Source organism: Podarcis filfolensis (assembly GCF_964270895.1).
Source record: "Podarcis filfolensis genome assembly, chromosome: 2".
NCBI classification, from domain to species: domain Eukaryota; kingdom Metazoa; phylum Chordata; class Lepidosauria; order Squamata; family Lacertidae; genus Podarcis; species Podarcis filfolensis.
In genome coordinates, this window is record NC_139605.1 from 42,400,761 (window position 1) to 42,413,672 (window position 12,912).

The 12,912-nt window shown below is 41.5% G+C and overlaps 1 protein-coding gene across 8 annotated transcripts in view; it reads left to right on the plus strand.

Moving 5' to 3' along the window:
• Positions 1 to 12,912, plus strand: part of ARHGEF3 (Rho guanine nucleotide exchange factor 3) — a 97,933-nt gene that overhangs the window by 48,344 nt on the left and 36,677 nt on the right. The window contains exon 1 of one of the 8 annotated variants that reach the window (XM_083603049.1): positions 1,220 to 1,359. The exons of the other annotated variants lie outside the window; for them this stretch is intronic. The gene's annotated coding sequence lies outside the window, so the exon portion shown is untranslated. Of the gene's footprint in view, positions 1 to 1,219; positions 1,360 to 12,912 lie in introns of those variants that run through there. 8 annotated transcript variants of the gene reach the window in all.

Here is a 12,912-nt window from a genome sequence, read left to right on the forward strand (position 1 = left end):
GGTCCAGGCTCCCAGAGAGGAGCTGAAGCTGCTTTTTTTGTATCTTTTTTGGCTGTCATGTTAAGCTATGCCATGCTTCAGTTTAGCATAGGAGTGGGGAATTGGATCTGGCCACTGTTTGGAAAATCCAAACCCAGTTTAGCTGATCAGCACAAATTTCAAACTCCATGTTGAACTCAGTAGCTGATTCCAGCAACTTGCAGCCATCACCTGTTAGCTGACTGGCAGTACAGCAAGCCTTCCTTGCTACAGCCAGGAGCACACTTTCAGGCTTCCAACTATGCATTGGCACGTGTATCTTCACCTGCATGGGGCAGGTGGTTGTGGTTTGGCAAAAGCCATGGCCCAAATTGGGACCCACAATGTGCATAATTAGGCTTGTGAGGCAGAGGTACCCCATGCATGGCTTAGTGTGACATCTGAACCCAGGCTTATGGTTAAGCTGAGATTAATATGGAGAGAGCTTAACCATGATTCTGGGTTCAGAAAACCTGATGAACTAAACTTTGGCTTTGCTCTTCCCCACACTGAGCTATGGCTGTGAACTTCTCTCTGGGGACCCACAAGTTGCATATTCCCAGTAAGCCATATTTTGGCTTCCCATTTCATGCAAACTAGTGGTGTCATGTTGCTGGAAATCATTGTAGAGTGACTGTTTCATTGAGAGAGTAAACAGGGAGAAGCTAAAATGTGATATGTGCTGGAGTTGAGGTTTGGATTATTTTAAAGTTGTCAATTATTTTATTTTAAAGTTGTCAAGCTCTAAATAATGTTGGCTCCAGATATCCCCTTCTCTCCAAACACTCACCTGTGTTAAAATCGGCTGAGGGGGCCCTCTTGATAGTCCCACCTCATATTTTCAGGGCCCTCCATAGTCTTGTAGCTGTAATCTGTTTTTGTTGTGAAGGTGGGAGGTGATTAACAAAATCTATCCTTCTGGCAAACTGGGAATATCCCCTCACTCACCCAAGTTTAGCATATCCCACCATTTTTCAGCAGAGTTTTCTTCTCTTTGAGAAAAATAAGTGGCTCACGTAAATGGAAACAAGCTTTAATAATAAACTGAGAAAACTGTAAGAAAAGAACATAATGTCTGAGAGAAGATAAATACAATACAGCAACATCATGAGGAGAGTCTGAGGCAAGAAGAGGCAGTTGGTCCCTTTTACCTGACATTCTTAACTGAACATACACTGAAGAGAGGGGCTGATTCTGGAGCAGAACACACAGGCCCCACCCACCAGATACTAAGCACTCTACTGTTCAGATTAGGCCCCAGTGTTATTACAGTTTTAACTGTTTTTAATTCTGAATTTCAAATTGCTGCAAGCTGCCCTAGGACCTGATGGCAAAGGGCAGGTAATAAATTTCACCATCAACAAATCAGAAGTGCAGCTGTTCCACACAGGCAGTCTGTTTAGTCTCTTAATTTGCAGAGCAGTGGCTGTGTTTTTGCTCTGTTATAAGAGTACAACTAAGGTTCTGTCATAATTGTGTTGAGGCTCAGTTGTCTTTATGCAGTAAGGAAGGTATATGTAACTGGCGCAGATCTGCATTTTGGTACTTGCTGAATTTGATGGATACATCTACTGACATGTCCCAAACAGGCCTGGATCAGAGCCACTGTGTTTTGAGTGGTACAATCTGCAAAGCATTTCTACTAAGTTGATCAAAACATATTGGTAATTGCCTGCACCATGTCTAAAGACATCCTTCCAGCAACTTCCTCAGCTGATCTGGATAGTTTAGGAAATGATGTACTATAGAGATTTTATCCCTGATGAAAGGATGAAAGCTAAAAAACATACTGTCTGGATGATGTGGTCTACGCTATTTCATGTTTTCTTAGTCTTTATAGTTTACTAATACACCAGATGCTATTGAACTCCTGCTGACACAGACTATTACAGATGATGTCCTGTGTGTTAATGGACTGCAGCTCTCACTTGTAGGTAGGAAGTGTAGCACAGTAATAATATTAAGATAGTTCCCAGTGTTCTTAGTCCAAGGGAGAGGGGTCAGGGTAAGGCCAATGTATCATTAGTTTCATAGCAGGGATGTTGCCTCTTGGGTTACTTAATGGTGTTTAGCTACACATTTTACTTTGAATGATCACTTAGAGATTTTTCTGTAACAAAACAATTGACTGTAGAAGAGGAAATTTTGAGACATTTTAATGGTGACAGAAAAGAAGAAATGGTACCAATAGGCAATGGTACCCATTTGGCATATAAATTATAATATTGAATGTGGAGGATTAGATCAATAAGATACATAAACCTGCTTAGAATAATAGCAACTGGCCCCTTTGAAGTATGGAGGATCTGAATCTACAACCACCATGGAAGTTGGTAAGCCCTTTCTACGCAGAACATGTATGTGACAATAGTGTTCATCACTGATACACTTATCTAGTTTGCCTGCTGCATCAGGATCACATGTAAGTATGTAGCTCTGTCACTTTAAGCTTGAGCAAGGAATGATTTTAGAGAGGAAATAGTGACTTGCAGAATAGGATCTTTTAACACTGCTGAGAAGTTGCTGTTCTGCCATCAGCTGTAAGCAGGATCAAAGCAGGGAACCCAGTTCAAGGGTCTGATACTATGCATAGTTACTTAGAAACAAGTCTTAGTTGTTCTCCAGTCTTTCCCCTCAGTAACCTTTTGACTAGAAACTAAGGCTTTAATGTTTGGTTGTTCAGTTAGATTAATCAATTTTTTAAACTTTAAGTGTTCATGATTAATTGGGCAGCACATTATTAACATGCAAGTGCCTGCAAAAGTGGCTGATAACAACTAAATGCCATATTTATTCCCCCTTTTCTCTCACACAGGAGTGCCTCCTCTTAAGCGGTATCTGCTATGACATGTGTACATCATTAAAAACAAAGGAAGTGCACTTTTTGTTTCCAAAGTATTGTTTTCACCCATATGCAGATTTAATCAATGGATCACTTAAAGTTTATGTGATCTATTGCAATGTCTTAATTGGGTTGTAGCCCTTCTATGAACAGTTTTGTTAAAAAAAAAAAAGAATATTCTGCTCATCTGTACCCTGTCTCTCCAGAAACTGTTCAGCACAGCTATTGCATTGCCGGTCTGTTCATTGTGGAATAGAAATGTACTATTGACTTCCTCTGGGATGCTTTGGAGGAATGGAAAAGGGGAGGAAGAGGACATCCCACCAGTTGGGAGCATGATGAAGGCTGTGGAAGATAATCCAGTAGATCCTAAAGTCCACCAAAGGCCTGGTGAATAACCAGGTCTTCAACTGGCATTGAAAGGTTAAAAGAATGGGCTCCTGCCACATCTCAGAGAGGAGAGAGTTCAAAAGCTGGGGTGCCACCCCTGGAAGCACTCTTCTGCACTGCCATATAGCTAGCACAGGCTTCATCTATGGATAGTAGAATTATGATATCTAACAACTCAACAAATTGAGATATACTTTCTTGCCCTAGCTTTTACCTGATAATTATTTTTGCCTTCCTGTTTATTTCCCTTTCTGTTGTGTCCTGTCCCTATCAGTCTTTGCCTGTTTGAGCTGTAAGCCAGTGGACAGGACCTGTCACTAATTTTAATTATTCAGAGAACTTGGATCTGAAAGTGCTTTAAAAGTAGATAATAACAATAATAAATTTCTTACTTATACCCTGCTCATCTAGCCAGGCCTCCCCAGCCACTTTGGGGGCTTCCAACAGAATATTAAAAACACAATAAAACATCAAACATTAAAAACTTCCCTGAACAAGGCTGTCTTCAGATGTCTTCTGAAAGTCAAATAGTTGTTTATCTTACAGATAGGTAGCCGTGTTGGTCTGCCATAGTCAAAACAAAAAAAAATTTTTCCTTCCAGTAGCACCTTAAAGACCAACTAAGTTAGTTCTTGGTATGAGCTTTCGTGTGCATGCACACTTCTTCAGATACACTGAAACTAGAAGGATCTGGCAACTTCTGTTTCAGTGTATCTGAAGAAGTGTGCATGCACACGAAAGCTCATACCAAGAACTAACTTAGTTGGTCTTTAAGGTGCTACTGGAAGGAAAAAATTTTAGTTGTTTATCTGTTTGACATCTGATGGGAGGGTATTCCACAGGGCAGGCGCCACTGCTGAGAAGGCCCTCTGCCTGGTTTCCTGTAACCTTGCAGTGAGGGAACGACCAGAAGGCCCTTGGCACTGGACCTCAGTGTCCAGGCAGAGTGATGGGGATGGAGACGCTCCTTCAGATAGATAAATACCAATATGTTATGTGCAGAAAATGTGTTAAACAAACACAAAGCATGAACAACTAAAGGAATCATTTGTGCCTGGAAAGGAAGCTCAGGTAGGCAGGCATCAGTTTCTAATATCCAGTTAATGCTGCAAGTGATTGCTTGTCACAAAACAAGCAGAAAATAATATTTCAACCAAAGAGCAAGAATACCAGTAAATAATTCAACAGCTATTCTCCTTTTCTGCCTGTTTTTCTTCTCCCAGCCTATAACCTCTGCTTAGCTGTGTAGCTTCCCATTGTCTAAATTAGATCTGTTAATCCTTAGTCATCACAACTGAGCTCTGTAAACAGTATTACCTGTGGCAATAGACATAGCAGAATTTATTCTATTAGATCTGCTTTGATGGGCTTCTGTTTTAATACTTCCTGTTATTTTTCTTGCCTACGTGCCTCATAGATGCTTACTGAATTCGTTGTACAATAGTGTGTTATTCATGACCAGACATAGCACCACAAATTATTTTATACAGAACATTTGGTCTGTAGGCTGTACCTACTGTAAGGCTGGTAGCTCAGTCCCAAACATGTTTACTTCACACAACACTAGTTAAACTATGGAACTCGCTCCCACAGGAGACAGTGATGTCCACCAAGCTAAAGCTCTAAACGGCCTCGGTTCAGTATACCTGAAGGAGCATCTCCACCTCCATCGTTCTGCCCGGACACTGAGGTACAGCGCTGAGGGTCTTTTGGCAGTTCCCTCGCTGCAAGAAGCCAAGTTACAGGGAACCAGGCAGAGGGCCTTCTCGGTAGTGGCACCCGCCCTGTGGAACGCCCTCCCACCAGATGTCAAAGAGAAAAATAACTACCAAACTTTTAGAAGACATCTGAAGGCAGCCCTGTTTAGGGAAGCTTTTAATGTTTAATAGGTTATTGTATTTTAGTGTTTTGTTGGAAGCTGCCCAGAGTGGCTGGGGAAACCCAGCCAGATAGGCGGGGTATAAATAATAAATTATTATTATTATTATTATTAGATGGTTTTAAAAGAGGATTAGACAAATTCACGACATATCAATGGCTATATGCTCTGCCTCCACAGTTGGGGGCAGCAGTGCTTCAGAATACAATGGTACCTCGGGTTAAGAACTTAATTCGTTCTTGGGGTCCGTTTTTAACCTGAAACTGTTCTTAACCTGAGGTACCACTTTAGCTAATGGGGCCTCCCGCTGCTGCTGCGCCGCCACCACATGATTTCTGTTCTCATCTTGAAGCAAAGTTCTTAACTCAAGGTAATATTTCTGGGTTAGTGGAGTCTGTAACCTGAAGCGTCTAACCCGAGGTACCACTGTACCAGTTTCTGGCAACCTTCTTGTGGGTTTTCCTCAGGCAACTGTTCAGCCACTGTGAGAAAAAGATGTTGGACTAGATTGGTCATTGGCCTAATCCAGCTGGCACTTCTTAGGCTCTTAAAGACATCACAGTCTCCATTCTGCCATTATTCTAGGGAAACCAAATGTATGCTTTGGCACCCCTAAAACCTCTCACTGCTTGGAAATTGGGGTGTGCACAACAATATGAACACAGAGAACAACTAGTAACCACTGATTATCAAACCAGTATTTGTAAACGCTGCTATAATTTGAAGTATTAGTTCTATAGTTGCAAGAGTAATTGGAACAGGATGATTTTCCAGTTCCCTAGTCAAACTCTCACCGATTAACATCCTTGTTCCCCCCCCCTCCTTTTATTTTTAATGGTCTTCTTGCTAGACAAACATTGATTATCAGGAATCTTCTACTAAATTAAACTGACTGTTTTGCACTTCTTGGGCACACAGTTCATTTTATTAATGTGCTTTCTTGAATCTGTGCAGAAAATGAAAGTTGCAGTGTTAAATTATCTGATGATTAAGAAATGAATATGCTTCCAACATGATATTAAAAAGAAGTTACTAAATTATTGACTATCTGATTTAGAAGATGTTGAGAATGGAGCATTCCCAGGGTACTTGGTCTAAACATATATGTGCCCAAAGTATAAAGATGACTGACTTTGTAAAAAGTTTAATTCCTTCTTCAGATGGCCCTATGTAACAGGATCTCAGCTTTTTAACCTTGTTGATTACACATGTGGCTGCAGGGGCATTATGTAACACTCTGATTAACTGGTAATGAAAGATCTGATTTTCCTTTTATTGTTTACTGCCATGAAACAATTGTACTAGATATAACTTTTCTTCTGCTCTACTTGCTATTTAAGGGTTAAGTCAGAAATTTAAGATGACTGGTCTTCCCTTTTTTGCTACTTTTCTGCTTTTGTTTGAAGAAAATATGACATGTGGCTTATTTTAGAGTTGAATGCTAAGAAATTAGAACAGCTTCCTGCATGATAATGCTATAGACAATAACGTAGGACAGAGCATGTGCATCATCACATTTGGTGATTTGCTTTTATAAAATCCTTGTTGCAAGTGATGAGAGAGGAGTATATAGAAAGAAGTCAGTAATATGCAAGCTGTAATTTGCTTGCTTATTAGGTTTATAATTCCCTTCCTTAAATATTCTCTCCCATTTTAACTTTAAAATTAATTATTTTGGAATTGTTAATCTTATTATTTTAAAATATGCATTTTGTGTTTGTGTTTTTATACTGGAATGCAAAGCATACTATAAGATGTTGCCCTTAGATACGTGTATTTTAAAGAACTTTTTCGAAGGTTGCTGTGGTGCATTTTGCCATCCCAGTTCTTACCCACTACCCAAACTGTTTTTAAAACTATATTGTTCTATCCAAGTAAATCATTTGCAAAGTAGATCCATTGAAATCAATGAATGGATTACATAAATCCATTTATTTCAATGGGTCCATTCTGTACATAACTTAGTTGGATACAACTCACAGAATGAGGTTTCTTAGCACTCATGCAGAAGTTTATGCTGCACTGGGCCAGAGACAGTATTCTCAGGTCAGCCAGGAGCTGTAGGCCAGCACCAGTACAATCTGAAGGACCAACCAGGAGGCAGCATCAAATGAACCCCAGCAGCTCCTGACAAGATGTATCCTAATTTATGCATGCTCCCTGACTACTATGAGGGCTGAGATTTCTCTGACAGAATCCAGTAATTTATATAGTATAAATCAATATGTTCTTGCAGACGATGGCTACTGGGAATTGTAGTTCAATCTGGAAGGAATCAGATTAGGGAAGACTGTTATGGTTACTGCTTATTAAATATATTTTGCAGGGTTTATCCTGAGTGTGAAGCAGGTTGAATTAAAAACAACAATTCCTTTAAGAAACAAGTGGTTATAATAGAGGCAACTTCCTTTTCCTGTAAATGGGTCTCATTTGTTACCTTTGTATGACTACACCACCGAGCAGTGTATTTCCCTCCTGCACATCTCTTCTCCAGCTGTGCGCTGAACTGTGTTGCTATTTTAGTTTGTATGATCTGCTGCCTGCTTGGCAATGTATTAATGCAGTGTGTTTATTTCTGAGCAGAATTTTCATACCAGTCTTAAAAGGTGTCTCCTAGACAGATTTGTGGTTTGATGCCAAGATATTCCTTCCAGTCTTCATCTCTGTATTAGATTCCGTCTCCAAATTTACGTAACAAACACAAATACAATATTTATAGATCACACATATTCAGCCTCTAGAATTTGCTAGAGCAGCTAACAGTGTGAAACACAACATCAATAAAATATAAGAACTACTGAAACTAAACCACAAGAGGCAGACACCATCACATGAAACAGCAACTGTTATCTCAGCTGCTTTTAAAAGTACAAAAGTAAACTAAGAATTCTATAAATTCTTCAAAAGACTAGAGAAATAAAAGTATCTTCACCTTGCATGGGGCTGACCCAGAACATTTGGCCGCTAGAGGCAAAACAAAAAATGCTGTGTCCCCTGCTGCCACTTCCTCCTCCTCTGCTGCCCACCTGGCAGTGACAGGTGCATGACAAGCAGCAGCAGGTGGGCACACAGTGGAGGAGGAGGTGGTGGCCGACAAGCACAGGGGATCTGCTGCCCCTCTCAGCTGTTTGGAGCCTGCTGCCCTGAGGCAACTTCCTCACAGCTCCTTATGGCTGGGCTGGCCATGATCTTGCTCCTTAATGACATGCATGTAGATGCTAGACAACCCTTCTTGGTGGGGCATTTCAGAGACGAGAGGGCACCACTGAAAAACCTCTCCAGTTGCCACTCACCACATCTCACCTGTAGATAGGTGGGTTATTTAAGCTGGTTTATTAGAGGTGCAGTATTTAAACTGGCATATGTAGGATTAAAGGCAGTTTGATTGTCATCTTTCCTGCCCGTCATGAAACATCCAATCTAAGAAGGAACCACTTTACACAATAAAAGAAAGCTTCTGCAACAAATGACCACACATTCAATTGCAGGGTAGCCATTCCAGGTTTTTAAAAATTGCACTTAGGTTTCTAGCCCTGCAGTCTTAAGTATGAATTAGTCTTCTTTCTGACATGCAGCACGTTTATTCTTATACAGCGGTACCTCAGGTTACAGACACTTCAGGTTACATGTTTTTGGGTTGCACACCGTGCCGAACCCTGAAGTACCGGAATGGGTTACTTTCAGGTTTTGGCGCTTTGTGCATGCGCAAAAGTGTTGAATTGTGACTTGTGCATGCGCAGACTGCGGATTGCGAACGCTGCGGGTTGCGAACGTGCCTCCCACACGGATCACGTTCGCAACCCGAGGTTCCATTGTACTTTACGGCATGATAGAATCATAATTATATAGGTTGATACATATAATATTGTACTCTATTAATACCCATGAGGCAATGTGCATTGAATATGTTTTTTGTATACCCTAAATAATATATAACTAGTATGATTTACTCGTGTATAGAAGTAGAACTGATAAAATATGCATCTAATATAAACATATTGTGTGTACACATGCTTCACTTTATTTTATCACAGGAATTTGTAAATAAAACTAGATACCTTCATCAATCAGCACTCCAGATCACTCATCAGTGAGAATTAATGTGCTGTATTAATTGATTCCAGTGCCAAAGTGATTTCTTAATCTTTAAATGTAGTGATTTCTGGTATCCTAATGCATACAAAATCCATTTGTAAAGCGACTCTTGGAAAGCTCAACTGAGAGCAAAATCCTTGGTAAAAATAAGGGAAACAGATACACCTTAGCATTTAGTGAAGGTCCAGCATCAAGTTCAGTCAAAACCTCTCAAGCATATGGTGGTTTAACTTAACCCTTTAAATGACAGATAAACTTTTACTATGTCAGAGCCATTGATATCCATCTATAATAAATATACTGCCAAGAGTTCAAGGGAAAGGAATTATCGGGTTCTACAAAAACCTGTACAAAAATGGTTGTTTGTTCTTCCTCCTACTCTCATACTCTGTAAATCAATCATTCATTTAAGGATTCTAGTAGTCAGACTGCATTGATCTATTTATGTAACAAATACATGCCTTTTTGATTGCATGGTACATTTAACCTTTTGGGAGTCCACTTCAAAAATAATGGGCCAATACTCCCATGGAAGCCCAATATACCTCGTCCGTTCACATCCTTGCAGACTCTTGCCCCCTTTCTGTCAGGGCACCAATACCTGCCTTTGCAGCATAGAGCAGGGGCATCTGCATCTGATGGAGCTGGCTAGGCTGGAATGTAGCTCCATCTCAGCAGTTTCCTTTGCTTCTCCTCTACTGCAGTGGCGTAGCGTGGGTTGTCAGCACCCGGGGCAAGGCAAGTAATTTGTGCCCCCTAACCCGTGGATTTGCGCCCCCTAACCCTAACCCCCAGATGTTGCGCCCGGTGCGCCCGGCCCCCCCTGCACCCACCACGCTACGCCACTGCTCTACTGTCTAGTTCTTTGTTTCATTTCCTTAGACGGCACATGCCCACAGAGGCGTACCTAGGTTTCCTTGTGCCCTAGGCAATAAGTTGTATTGGTACCACCCCCAACCCTTGCACCCTTAGCAAGGAGCTGTATCCCCGGCAGGCAGTCTCCTAGCCACTCCAAGCTAGAGTGGAGAGAGGCATGATTTTTGAGCCCCCTCCTTGGCAGGGACCAACCTAGCCAACCCCTAGATATGCGCCTGCATGCCCAGTGAGGCATTGGGTGGGGGGAGCTGAGCTAGTTATGGACTGGGTGCTAGCCCACTGTAGAAACTCTTGGGCAGGGGTAGCCAATGTGGTGCCTCCAGATTGACTCTCCAATTGCCTCTGTGCTTGGCAGAGTTGGAATTCAGCAACATCTGGAGGTCATCCTGTTGGCTATACTTGTCCTGAGGTGGGGGACCTCTGTGAAAGGCCAATGTCCAAACTAGCACAATATGGAGTCATTGCCACACTTGCCTGACACAAATGACCTGGATGGATTCAACTACTGAATGTGGTTAAGATGATGAATATAGGAATCACAGGTAGTGCTGATATTTGCCCCACAGTGGAGAACTTGAAAGAATGGTTCCTTAGTCTAGAGTGGGTTCTCTGACTGTATTGCTTTGGCTGGCACTTGGTTGACCTTGCGTGGTCCAAATGCCGGCAGTTCAACCACTTCCCCTATTTTGGAGTCAACTGGGGAGCCTTGCTGAGCAGTTACATGCCCCAGGCCACCTGCTAGGATTGAAGAGGGGGGACTGCCTGGTAGCAGTCTGTCATTGAAATATTTATTGTTTTATTTATGTTAAATTTATATTGCACTCCCAAAGAAAGGTTGGCTCTTTTGGGAGGAAGGTAGTTAGGGATCAGCACTAACTTGGCACCAGTGTGCAACTTTGGTGCCATGCAGATTTCTTCCATAGTTTAGGGGTCCAGCTCCCAAGTTGCTGTTGGGTCTGTGTTCTACTTTAAGAGGCCTATTTTGCTTAGATCAGTGGATATTGACATTGCTGGCTGCTTTCTTGCCTCCCTCATTTTAGGGATGTGCACATTCTCCATTTTCAGTCTCCATCCACACAATGTGTGTGACTGTGTTTGACTGTTAGTGCATAATTAAGAAACAAGACATTTCTGTACAGACCTTTGCATGGAAGAATGTTATTAAATCAAACCAGCATCCTGAACACAAATGGCTTCATTTCTGGCTTGCCGTCCCAAAGATATTCTAATATGGTCTTTTTCAACAAAACGTTTGCTGAGCTGACAGAGCTATGATGTGGTGCACAAGACAGAGATGTCTGGCATGAGGGAGGTAATAATTCTTTAAAATATGGCAGGTACATGCCAAGTACTTTATAACAGAAGGCAATTTGTGCAGACTTTTTAAAGCAGATCAAGGGGGAAAGCAGCAGAGGTTGAGGCTTCTCCGATGAGTCACTGGGTACGTAGGTCTGACTGGATTCATGACCCTGACATTCCAGTTGAATTACTAGCTGAAATGTTGACTCTGTAGAGCGAGTGATCCCAGCTGAGGCTGCTTGGAATGGACACATGAATCAGATGGCTTTAGGCAAGCTATTGAAAATAAATATGAGACTAAAAGAGCCTAGACCTGCCTGAAGGGCAAGACCTTATCGGCCTGGATGACTGATGCTACACCCAGGGACACAGGCAAACTGATTGAATCAGATCCAGACAAGGCTGATGTAATGATTACCAGGCCCCGTGTCCTGTGGGTGTGGAGGGCTGGGGTTGAGACTGTGATGGCTGTTAGCAATACTGTTTGGTTTCCTTGATCATTCAGGCCCACATCCCCTATGAGCCCAAAATTCCAGGTGGCAGTAGCCCAGTGGGTTATTCACCAGCTTCATGGCGCCGGAGGTGGGGTACTGCAACCCTTTGTGTCAAGTGGAGACTTAAAGCCAAGCCACGTCTTTTCCAGAGTTATGCATAAATTTCCATTGTGTTGTTTTAAATCAGTTGCTTGGACTGAAACAAATAGTGGACAGACAAGTGTGTGTGTCACAGGGATAGGAGTGCTTTATCCTTTTCCTTTTTGTGTCACTCATTTTCTCCCCAAATTTCCTATCTTTCCAAGCAACTATTGCACAAAGTGTTGGAACAGACTGCACAGACAGGAATCCTGGCTATGCATCAGGTGCAGATAGCAAAGCTGCAGATAGCAGATACTTGAGTGTCTGTTATCATGGTGTCTTGGTATCCTTAGGGAGACATGGGGATTGCAAATGGTCTGGAGGAACAATTTTAGATTCCTTCATGATTGTGTTGGCAGAGCAACTTAGCCTCTACCACTACATCTCATTTCAACTGATTACTATACTCAACAATGCTGGGTTAAATAAAATTGTGTATTTGTCAGCCAATGGATCTTGCCCGAAAAAACTGTGTAAGACTTTATTGTATTTATGATAAGGCTTTATTGACTTTAGATGTTTTTGATTTAAATAAATGTGAAAAGAAATGAGAGAATAGTGTATTCTGATATTAGTTCTTCTATTCCTAAATTTACAGTTTGGGGAGATAAAATATACACGATTATATTCAAAAGGAAGAAGCAACACCTTTGAATTAAATCTAAAGGCCACATTTTCCTTATCCTTCAGGAACTTCTCGTTATTTCCTACTTTGTAATTGAGGCCAGTTTTAACCGCTTGAGGAGGAAGGAACTGTTTTGCATGTGTCTGTGTTAAACCAATGTATTCTTCCTGAGAGGTTTGTTTTTAAAAAACAAAACAAAACAGCCCAACAAGAGCACAAAGATGTATCCCTGGCCTTTTAAGGAGCGGAATGT